The sequence below is a fragment of the Equus caballus genome, chromosome 14 (assembly GCF_041296265.1).
Source record: "Equus caballus isolate H_3958 breed thoroughbred chromosome 14, TB-T2T, whole genome shotgun sequence".
Taxonomy (NCBI): Eukaryota; Metazoa; Chordata; class Mammalia; order Perissodactyla; family Equidae; genus Equus; species Equus caballus.
Window position 1 is genome coordinate 16,955,626 of NC_091697.1, and position 11,266 is coordinate 16,966,891.

Sequence of the window (11,266 nt, forward strand, 5' to 3'; positions counted from 1 at the left end):
AGCGTCCCCCGGAGACGGGTCAGGGGGCGGGGCCGAGAAACTTCCCTCCTTCCCGCTCTAGTGGGCGTTTCCACGCTCGTTTTAGAAACTGCGGTCCGGTGGTTGTTGCATCGTTTAGATGAACTTTCCCAAGTGCCCATCAGTAGAGGAAGGGTGGCAGATCGTTACATGCACATTCACACATGGAGCACTCGAGCTGTACAGAGGGACTCCTCTTCAAGATATGTTCTTAAGCGAAAAAGCAAGGTGCTGAACAGTGTGTAGAGGATACAACCATCTGTGGAAAAAGGGGAGGATGTTAAATGTATTTGATATGTCAACAATCCTGTTTTTACTCATGTAGAGTAAGGGTAATAGTTCCTGTCCAGAGGGTTTTGTGAAATTAGAGTTAATATCATGCAAAGCTATATAAGGTTTAGCGACTCTTTAATATTATCGTCATCTGTGTGGAAGAATACTAGTAGCCGAGTTTCTCTGGGAAGGCTGAGGGTGCGGGGTAGGAAGGACGCTTTTTCGTATATGTCGTTTTGTACCTTTTGAATTTTGAACCAAGTCAATGTATTATCTTAAAAAAAAAAACCCAAACTCTTTTTCCAAGTGTCATCGATTCATTCGACACTTTCTGAGGTGCGCACCACGCGTGCTCTGCGCGCATAACCTGGAGTTCTGTCTTCGTGGACTCCCATCTAACAGCAGGGGCTCAAGTTGGATTTGTGGGGTTGATTTTCCTTGAGAGACTCTTACTCGGGATGTAGAACCCTATTAGGAAAGGTGCCGCTGTGGTATCCAGAGCATCTCTGCGACATAGATTATTTGTGCGATAGAAGTAATACTCGATGCTTTAAAAACGTGACTCGTTTAATTTAAAAAAAAAAAAAATGCGGGGGAAGTTACAGGACCGTGATTCATGTGCAGAACCCCCAGCGAGTGCCGGATGCTGCGCGATGGCGGGACTGGCTCGGGAACTCGGCCTGCTGCGGGGGGAAACTCCGAGTGGGCGCGTGCTCCTGAGGGGCTGGTCTGAACGCGCCAAGTCACGAGTGCTCATGGGTGGACAGCTGCACTAGGCCGTGCCAGGAGCTGTGGGCCGTGCTGTGTCGGAGAAGTGTGGCCCCAGGTCCTGACCACAGCTCAGCCGCCGTTGAGGGGGCGCCCCCGGGCCCCGGGAACCGCGGCTCTACTCAACCCCGCCATTCCTGGCCGGGTGTGACTTCAGGTGGGAATCAGTAAGGCCCACTGTCGCGGTGGTTTCCGTAGTGTAGTGGTTATCACGTTCGCCTCACACGCGAAAGGTCCCCGGTTCGAAACCGGGCGGGAACAGCACTTTTCTCTTTTTTTTGGTCTGGCTTCAGTTTCTGTAGTCACCTGTTCACCTCGCGTCGCGGGGAGAGGGGCTATCACCTGAAGAGAAGGACAGGTGCATTTCTGTCTGTATTTCTATTTCCTGGGGGCCGGCAGTGGAGCGGGACCGCGAATGAGCGGCACCCACAGCATGCCCGCTGCAAGTGCTTGACTGTAAATTCAGGTCCCGCACGTGAGCTGATGTCCTGCTCTCCTCGGAAGGCCGCACGGTCACCTCTCCCACGTCGGAGGGCAGTCTTCGGATGCCCGGCTCTCGTCTCTAGGACAGAGCCAGGAGTACGGTAGGCACTCCATAATACTTGTACAGTTGCTTCCCTGCACGTGGCTCCTGGTCTCCTGCGACACAACACAGAAGATCGAGGAGGTGGTCAGGCTAGTTTAGCCTGTAGACCTTGAGACCCTTAATCTCAAATTTGTGAGCTCGACCCCCACGTTGCGTGGGACCCTTTTTGGAAATGAAGATGGCTAAGACCACAAGGTGCTCTACAGACCGAGACCCAGTGGACCTCCGCATGCGCAGCTGGGGGCGCCAGGAGCTGAGCCGGAGCCCTCGAATCGGAATGCGTCCGGCCCTGCGCCTTCCCCGGCCCGAGGGCGTGAGCGAGGGGCAGGCGCCGGCGGGGAGATTCCTGCGGGCCTGCTCCTCAGGCCACCCTTCCGCTTGCTGACGTCTGCCTACCCACGTTCAACGCATGTTAGGCCGTTCTGTTTGCCAAACGACAGGGTGTCCGGGCGACACCGGGGCAGCCCGATTTCGCGACGACCTTACTCGGTGATTTAGAGTTTAGGATTCCCCGCTCTCCCCGCCGCCGCCCGGTTTCGACTTCTGGTCGAGGAGGAGGCGCTCTGGTAATCTGCGACCCTCGTCTTCAATATAGTCTCTTTATTTCTCCATTTTAAGAGTCGATCTTTAGTAAAATGGTGCCCCACACAATCCAGCATCCACATTCCCCCCACACATAAAGGAATGTAGAAATGTCCTTTATTGTGGGACATCCTAACGTGAACATCCTCAGTTTACCCGTCTCCTCACGAAATTCTTCCTTAACTTCAATTGAAGTTCATTCCTTTTTGTTGACTGTTTCCTTAGTCCTGCAAATTCAGCGTGTTTTCTGTTTCCCGTCTGTGGAAGTCTCCCCCACATACACACCAGACCACAGGAGAAGGCTGTTGATCGTTTAGCTGGCTTATGAAACTCGCTAAGCAAAGGATAGCAAAGCCTCAGTCACGGAAGTGTATTGAGGGGCGGAATGAGGGAGAGTTTGGGTGACACCCTGTGAGGGCAGTGTGGCAGGAATCGGTCAGTTTGTCAAGCAGGCAGCGTCGCTAGTAGTCCAGTCCTGGCCGCTCAGGCCTCCCTGGGGAGTTACTGCTACTACCGTCTTATCTTGGAAATTGTGGAGTCTAAATAAGCTGGCGTTCCAAGAGTTTCGACTTTGACATTTCGTCTTGCACAAATGCTTGCGGATTCGTTTGCAGATTATGGCTTCAAGGTTGTTTTTTTACACCTTCACTGGGCCTGGAAAACATTCCTAAAGGATTCTGGCTGTCCACTAAGGGGAAGCGAAATGGCCCGGCTTCTCTTTCCCGTCTGCCAACAAGCCGAGGAACGCCGCCCGAGCCTTCTGCTACCGTTCTTGCTTTTCTCTCCTTCCCACCCCCTCCACCGTCCCTCCGGCCAGGCCGGGTTTGGAATCCCCCTCCGGGTGAGTGACCCACGCTACTCGTGGCACAAAGGAGTCAAGCGTTCATCAGTTCAGCAAACACATGGGACCCTGGTAGGATCTTTGGTCTTCTTCCTTCTTGGTGGTGGAGAGGCGGATGGTAGAGGCAGAAAGACTCGCTCAGGTTTACACTTTAGAGGGACTCCTTCTGGAATAATGAGCAGGAGGTGTGAGGAGAGTGAGACCGCGTCAGGGAGAGGGGCTGGAAGGACACAGCCATGGTCCAGACGCCAGGCGGATGGCGGGGCAGCAGCCAGACGGAGAAGCGGATGAAGGAGCTAGACACATGGTATCTCCCCAGGCAGGAGAGGGGGTTTGCGAGTTTCTGCTTTAAATGGTTTAATAACCAAGAGCAGAGACTGAGGATTGAGGGTGAGGGGTTGAGAGAGGAGCGAGAAGTAATGAGTTCTGTCTTGAACAGGTTGGGAGACGTCCAAAAGGACGTGGCCAAGACGTGTGAATCTGAAGCTCGGGGGGAGCGGTCCTTGCTGGAGCCATAGGTGCGGGGGGAGAGGGTGGGCCACGCTGACCTTGGGAAGATGGACTCCGTAGATGGAGAAGTCGGAATAGAAGGAAAGCCAGCAGCGAAGCTGCCACCGAGGCCAAAGGAGCCGAGATGTGCAAAAAGAGGGGAAAATCGGTAAAGTCAAATTATGGTCTAGCAAGGGAAAGTGGTAAAGCGTCCATGGATTCGGCCACCTGCAGGCTCCTGGTGACCTTGAACTAGACTGGACAAGAGGGCTTCCCTCCCTGCGCTCTGGCAGAGAGGCCTTTCGGGCCACAGACACGTCCAGGATCCCTACGCAATAGGACAGCCTCTGTCCCAATTCCTGGCTGCCCAGGGCTTCGGAAATCAGAGTCAGCGACGGGAAAACATTTTGCAATATTAAACCATCGAGCCTACTCTTAAATTTACGTATATGTACATCTACATATAACATTCGTTAAGCCTCATCCCAATTCTGGACATTAAATGCTAGGATTGATAAGTTTTATTTTTATAAAATGCTTAAAAGATTTCATTACCTTTTCAAAATTTAATAAAATTTTCAGTTTTATTTAAATAACATTAACTTAAATTTTGATATTAATTAATTTCTATTTCCCTTTTATTTTTAATAGATAATTTCCCATAATTTAGAACAAGTGTATAATTATTTTGAAAGCGTATGTAAAATTAATTTCATTTTTGCCTTATATATATATTTACGTTAATTTACATTTTGACGAAAATATACTTAAATCTCGTATACTTTGGGTAAACTTTGCATTTCTTTAATCTTTTAGATTTTTACTGTCAATAGAGCACAAATCATGTGAAAATTTAAGCCCTCCAGCTGTCTCCCTAGAAGAACGGCAAATAATGGAGAAGGATATCCAGTCGCAACCCTCCGAAGCCACATTTAGCTTCGCTCCTGCGAGGCCTATTGCTTTCATTCACCCCTTTTTTTTTCTTTAATTGCTGGAGGTGAACCATTTCATGACTCACTAACGGGTCGCGCTCCGTAGTTGGACAAACACCCAGGGACCAGTGTTCCAGGAGGAAATAGTTCCAAGCGCTGTGACCCGGCAGGCGGGGTGGGGAGACCTGGGCGGGGACCACGATCATAAGTCTTATAAAGGCTATGGAGGACAGCTTCCCCCGTGGGTTTCCGTAGTGTAGTGGTTATCACGTTCGCCTAACACGCGAAAGGTCCCCGGTTCGAAACCGGGCGGAAACAAGTGCCTCCTCGTTTTCCTTAAATGAAAGAGTTTCTTCTGATTAGTGAATTTGTCTCATTCTGTCATTTGTCATCGGAAAGTAGGAGCCTATACCCGTACTTTTATAGTTTTATCCCTACTCCTGCCTTTTCCAATCCATTACCAGTTCATTGCAACCAGTTTGTTCCAGATCTAGTCTAGGTCTATGGTACAAGGAAGGTGGTCTATGTCATTAGAGCCTGCCTTCAAAGAACTTGCAATCCTGGCCGATTAAAAGGCAACAAAAGGCGGAAATGCCACGCAACGACATATGAAATATTTAAAAATGCAAGAGGGAATGAGTTGAAATTCAGCCAGGAAAGCGGCGCTGGTTCTGCCCGCGCGCTGTTGGTGACCGCTGGGCGGAAAGCCAGCCGCTCCCTCAGGGCGCCGATGACAACCTCCTCGCTGCGAGCACCACCGCCAGCGAGTCCGAGCTTTTCCAGCCTGACAGGTTCCACTCCCAGCCCGCACCTCCCCCATCCGCCTGTCCTCAGTGGGGTCACCTCGGCTCCCCGCGTGCCCCTCAGTGCAGACCCACCCGGCGTCTACCCTGTGGCCCTCCCACCGCCCAGTATATCCTCAGTGGCGGTGCAGAGCAGTAAAAAGGACCATCAGTCTCGCCAAAGGTGTCTCGGCCAGCTACCCTCTTCACCTATCCTCATTTGCAGCCCATTGGCCTCGGGCCAGAGAGACGCGACAGGTGTGTTGGGAGACAGGCTCCAGAGGTCAAGGGGAAAAGGCAGCGAAAGCTCCAGAGAAGCTGGCCAGCAGCGCTCCGGGCACCTGATCCTGAGCTTTTGGGGGAGAGAGGCCAGTAGGACTGCACACGGCGCGGCCCCCTGCAGCACAGTCTGCTCCCACGCCTGGAAAAGGGGCTTCACGCTTTCGCACAACTGACGGGGCCGACTTGCACACGTGACAAACAACTTCTTTCCTGGCACTTCTGCCAAACTTGAAAGTCAAATAAAACATCAAAGTGGTAAATGAAATTCTCTTTATGGTTTCATACATCTTAAATGCAGGCAAAGCATAACCAAAAATAGCCCAGTGATGGCAAAACTCATTAGACCGCCTGCATCTGCATAATATACACAAAGTATATCAATATCGTGCCCATTTCTTTGTTCTCGCTCTTTCTTACCTTTCCAGAATTTACAGATGTGCTCACCCACGAGGAGGGCCAGGGCCCAGCATGGAACTCAGAGCCCCACCGCAGTGAAGCACTTGGGAGAATTCTCCCAGACTTCCCCTGCTGACCCAATTTCTTCTTTCCCCTCATGTTTTACTGCCTGATTTAAGGTGATTCCATAATGTGCCCTTCATCCCAGGCTCTGGACTGCCAGAGTGTTTCTGCACCTCCTCCAAGCTGACCTCCTCGATGGCCCCAGGACTTTGGGAGACCAGGAGTATCATTCAGTCCTGTCACTCTTCTCTGGGTTGATTTTGGTCTGTGCCTTAGCTGACCTGAGAGTTCTCACCCATCCTCCTTGTGGAGACAGAACACAAATCTAAAGCAACACAAGTAACAGCAAGGAACTGGCGGGGCTGGGCAACAAGCTCCACAGGAAGACGTCTCCTGTGAGTCATACTTCTTTTGGGTTACATTTAATGCTAACTTGTCATTATGGCTACACAGCTTTCCTACACTCAGCTTGTTTCAATTAACACTATTATTCTCTTCTTGATGCTTAAATTGTAGCTGCTTGTCAGTGGGAGCCCCTTTACACTGGCCCTTTGTCCTTTCAGCTTTGCCCTGACAATTTGAAAGCATCCTTGTTTCCTGGCAGCAATTCACACTTCAGGCCTATCTGTAATTTTTCCCACCCTATAGGGGGGATGCAGGGGAATGTTCAGGGAGCTAGAAACTTTTCCAGTGAAGAGTAAAAGAAAAGAGCCAAATCTGGGTGCCAGGGCAGTGCATGGGACTGAGGATCCCTGGCTCCCCTACTTCCAAGTTACCTTAGGGAAATTGTTTAAAGGACATGAGTTCACACTGAGGGTTCTATTTAATTGTAGCTTTGCTACATCTTGACATTTTTTTCAACTAAATCTCAACATTATTACTCTACACAATTATCTACCTAAATGTCTAACCTCTCACTCAAAGTAATTATATTCCCTTTTGCTTTATTTTTTAAACTTTTTATTTGGAAATTTAAGGTAGAGAGAATGGTATTATGAAACCCCAGTACCCATCAGCCTGCTTCCCCAATTCTCTCTCTCCCATCATTCCTGTTTAATCTCTACCTTCACCTCTTCCCACTACACTTGCTCTTTTCTTCACAATCCTCATAGATCTCATATATCTTCCTTCTATAATCACTTTATTGGCCATCTCCCCTTGACTCTGGTTGGTCTCTGTAAAACTTCAGGGTTTAGGAAACAATATTAATAGCTACAAATCCCATGAATTACTGTGGACTAGGCACTGTTCTAGGTGCTGGGCATACACTAGCTAATTGCATCCTTGCAACAAACCTATGGTGTACCACTATTAAAAGGAAACTTCATTTATTCATTCATTTTTCATTGCAGTGCAAAAGACAGGCCAGGTCCCTGCCCTCCTGCAGGTTAGCTTCTGATAGGCAATTAAAATAGCAAACAAGTAAACAGAGAAATAATCTCAGAGACTGATAAGGACAGTGAAAAAAATTAATACAGGCGGTCTAATAGAGTGGCAGGCGGAGGACAGCATTAGAGAGAGGGACCAGGAAACATGCATTAGAAGAGGTGACAATGGGCTGAGTCAGGAAGGCAAGAAAGAGCCAGCCTTCCAAAGATCTTGGGGAAGAGACCTTCTCGAGAGGGAGCAGAGGGTTCAAAGACCCTGAAGTAGGAGCTTGCTTGGTGGGTTCAAGGACGAAAGGAAGACCAGGGGCCGGAGAGTAAGAAGCCACTGCTGGACCTCCGTGGCTCTGCATTCTGATGATTCCATCCATACCGTTTGCTGTTTTTGTTTGCCAGTGGATAGAAAAATGAGTGGAAGACACTGGATCTGCAGTCCTAGAAGACCCCTAGGCTAATGAGGGACACAGTAGGACCTGAATGCAGAGTTTTTAAGGACAGACAAATGAACACATGGGTTCATTCAGAAGATTGCAATTAAACAATACATCAGAGGTTTCTGAGTGCTGTGGATTGGTGGTGAAAGCAGGGCGTCTCCAGCAGCACCAAGGTTCAGATACTAGCTCTGCGCTCCAGCTGTGCGCCCTACGCAGTGATTGCCTCCCTCCTCCTCATTGAAGGTTCAGATAGGTGTCTGTAAACATCATTTGAAATGTCTAAGAGAATATCACCAATGGCTTACATGTTCAGTATGACAGCTTTTGGTAACTGTAATTGATGAAGTGAAAGGGATTGTTCTTGTTTCAAAAATGTCTAGCTTCATAAGAAAAACAACTATATTTGTAAGTTGAATTTAAAAGCTTGAAAAGAACTAGATTTTACCATTTACAACTATGATAAATTGAATATTAATCACAAAACAAGTATGTAATCTTTTCCATATTCAAAAACCTTCTCCTTGCCCTTAGAGACTAAACATCTCAAGTGACAGCAGAGAGGGTTTCCCAAAATATCCAGTGATTTTAATCCAGTTGGTCCTGACACAGAATAGAGGAGCAGGTCATGCCCGGTCATCCTTTTGGCTGCTCTTCCTCTTGCAGGCAGTCCTCCAGAATTGGCTTGCTCTGGTTGACATTTGGTCATCCTACTTACCCAAAATTTACATTCCTCAAGACACAAGCATGTGACTGAGACTTTTATTTGGGAGACTCGCACACTTAAACCAATGTCATACGATTATAAAAGGGGTGAACCATCTCCCCTGATGCTACACAGACCTGGGAGAATGACTTTGTCAAGTCTAGTAAAGGGAAACCTGTGACTGTTAAAGAAATAAATGATACTGTAGTATTTTTAGATTAATTAGAAAATATCCATAAATATGTTAAACCTGGAGATAATTTTCTGTTTCAAATAAGGTGTTTAAATGAAAATATTCAAGTGGATGGTTGATTAATAATTTATGTATAAATTATATATAATCATTGTAGACTACAAACTATCCGTATGGTTTATATATGCCCCATATGACACCAAGACCAAATAAAAAAATCATACAAATTTAATTTCTTATATCTGGTTGGATTCTTCCTGTCTGAGGGAGAAAATTGGCAGAGTAACTGAGTAGGCCTTTCCAATGAGGCCATGGCTTTGTAAGTAATGAAAACATGGTAGTTCTACAGAAACAGGTCTGAAAAGAGAAAAAATAATGTCCTGTGGAATTGAAATGGAAACCATAAATGAGAGTGACATTGTCATCTTCAGATTCCTTTCTCTGAGTATGCTCCTGAGAGGGGGCCCTGTAGGCCCTGCAGTGGGTATTATCTTGTAGGACAGCTTAAGGGGGAAGAGAGGTCAGGTGTTTAGATGTATTGCTAAAGCAGCCCATTGCCACCAAAGTGGTGGAGAAGCATGAAATCTCATTTATGGCTGGTGGGAGGAAACAGCCTTTAAGATCCACAACCAATGATTTGCCTTGACCCAGCCATCTCACATCTAGGATTTTGCCCTGCAGATATGAGTGCAAAAGTCCAAAATGACAATGCTACATGCTTATTAACTGCAGCGTTGGTTGTAATAACAAGAGATTGGAAACAATATAAATATCCCTCAGTAGGTGAATAAATAAACTATGTTAAATAAACTATGATTCATCTACAGTGGAATATTGTGCAGCTGCAAAAGAAGATCGAGGAAATTTTCTGTCTTGGGGTAGAAAGATCTTCAAAATATAACAGAGCTGTAATTATCTTTTTGTGTAAAATAGAAGAAATAAAAATACATTTGCATCAAAAAACTCTGGAATAATATGTACGCAGACACAAACAATGTTACCTAAGGAAGGAGGATGAACGCTAGATGCTTTTCACTGAATATTTTTCTAGATTATTCAATTTTTGAACCGTACAGTATATTATTTACTCAAAATATTTTAAAAATTCATTTTGTGTTGCAACCTCTGTGGAAAATGGCATGGCGATTCTTCAAAAAATTAAACATAGAAATATGACACACTCAGCAATTCCACTTCTGGATATATACCCAAAAGAAGTGAAAGCAGGAACTCAAATAGACATTTGTACACCCATGTTTGTAGCAGCATTATTCACAATAGCCAAAAGGTGGAAGGAACTCAAGTGTCTATTGACAGATGACTAGATTAACAGAATGTGGTATATACATACAATGCAATATTATTCACTCTTAAAATCAAGGGAACTTTGACACATGCCACAACACGCGTGAACCTTGAAGACGATATTGTAAGTGAAATACACCAGTCACAAAATGACAGATACTGTATGATTCGTCTTATATGAAGTACCTAGAGTAGCCAAATTCAGAGACAGAAAGTAGAAGGGCTATTACCAGGGCCTGGGACGAGGAGAGACAGGGGAGTTAACGTTTATAGGTACAGAGTTTCAGTTGGGGAAGAGAAAAAAGTTCTGGAGATGGATTACGGTTATGACTGCACAACCATGTGAATGTGTTTAAAACCTCAGAACTGTACACTTAAAAATGGTTAAAATGGTAAATTTTATTGCGCATATTTTACACAATTAAGAAAAACTCATTGTTAGCCGATGAAGGATAGATCAATCAATGAAAGAGGGCATAGTCACGAAAAGCCCAAACTAACAACTATCGCACATAGGAAATTTCCAGCATAGAGTTTCTTCATTTTTCCAAGAGCGGGCGAAGCCGTGTCTTGCTTGATGCGGTTAATTTTCGTTCTTTTAGGAGCAAAAATATGTCAGCCGCCCAACGTGGGGCTCGAACCCACGACCCTGAGATTAAGAGTCTCATGCTCTACCGACTGAGCTAGCCGGGCACCTGCCCCAGCCGTTTGAACAATTCTAACTTCAAGGGGAGGTTCGGGCTGCATCCGGCTCCACGCGCGACGTTGCATTCAGTTGGAGTACGACGGGACGCGGTGGAGCTTTTGGCCGCCCGGAAAATTCAAACCCTGGCGCTCGTGCCTCACGGTCCCTCCTAACTGCCGTCCGCCTTCTGTTTGCTCTGTTCTGCCAGCAGACCCTGGCTTTTTCCAACCCCGGGAACCTGGCGCTGAGGGAAAACACGAGCATCTTGATGCCACTGTCGCGCTCATCCTTGATTTTTAAACCGGAGCTTAAAGGCAGCGCCAGGGGCTCGGAGTGCATGGGGGCCGCCGCCGACTCCTTTAACCCGCGCAAACTTCAAGATCTGGGGGTTCCCCAGGGCTCTGCAAATACGCAGCGTTCGAAACTTGGAAGAAGAGAAAAATGAAGAAAAAAACGGGCACCCGCGCTTTCGCTGGAGATGCCGGGGATCGAACCCGGGGCCTCATACATGCAAAGCATGCGCTCTACCACTGAGCTACATCCCCCGCG

General features: G+C 47.2%; 4 non-coding genes across 4 annotated transcripts; 2 read left to right on the forward strand and 2 right to left on the reverse strand.

The window, feature by feature from the left end:
* Window positions 1–1,247: 1,247 nt before the first annotated feature.
* On the forward strand, window positions 1,248–1,320 carry TRNAV-CAC (transfer RNA valine (anticodon CAC)). Its single transcript has one exon. It is a non-coding gene; the product is annotated as a tRNA-Val (tRNA).
* Window positions 1,321–4,734: 3,414 nt separating this feature from the next.
* On the forward strand, window positions 4,735–4,807 carry TRNAV-AAC (transfer RNA valine (anticodon AAC)). Its single transcript has one exon. It is a non-coding gene; the product is annotated as a tRNA-Val (tRNA).
* Window positions 4,808–10,652: 5,845 nt separating this feature from the next.
* TRNAK-CUU (transfer RNA lysine (anticodon CUU)) lies at window positions 10,653–10,725 on the reverse strand. Its single transcript has one exon. It is a non-coding gene; the product is annotated as a tRNA-Lys (tRNA).
* A 465-nt stretch (window positions 10,726–11,190) lies between these two features.
* On the reverse strand, window positions 11,191–11,262 carry TRNAA-UGC (transfer RNA alanine (anticodon UGC)). The gene has a single exon. It is a non-coding gene; the product is annotated as a tRNA-Ala (tRNA).
* Window positions 11,263–11,266: the final 4 nt, after the last annotated feature.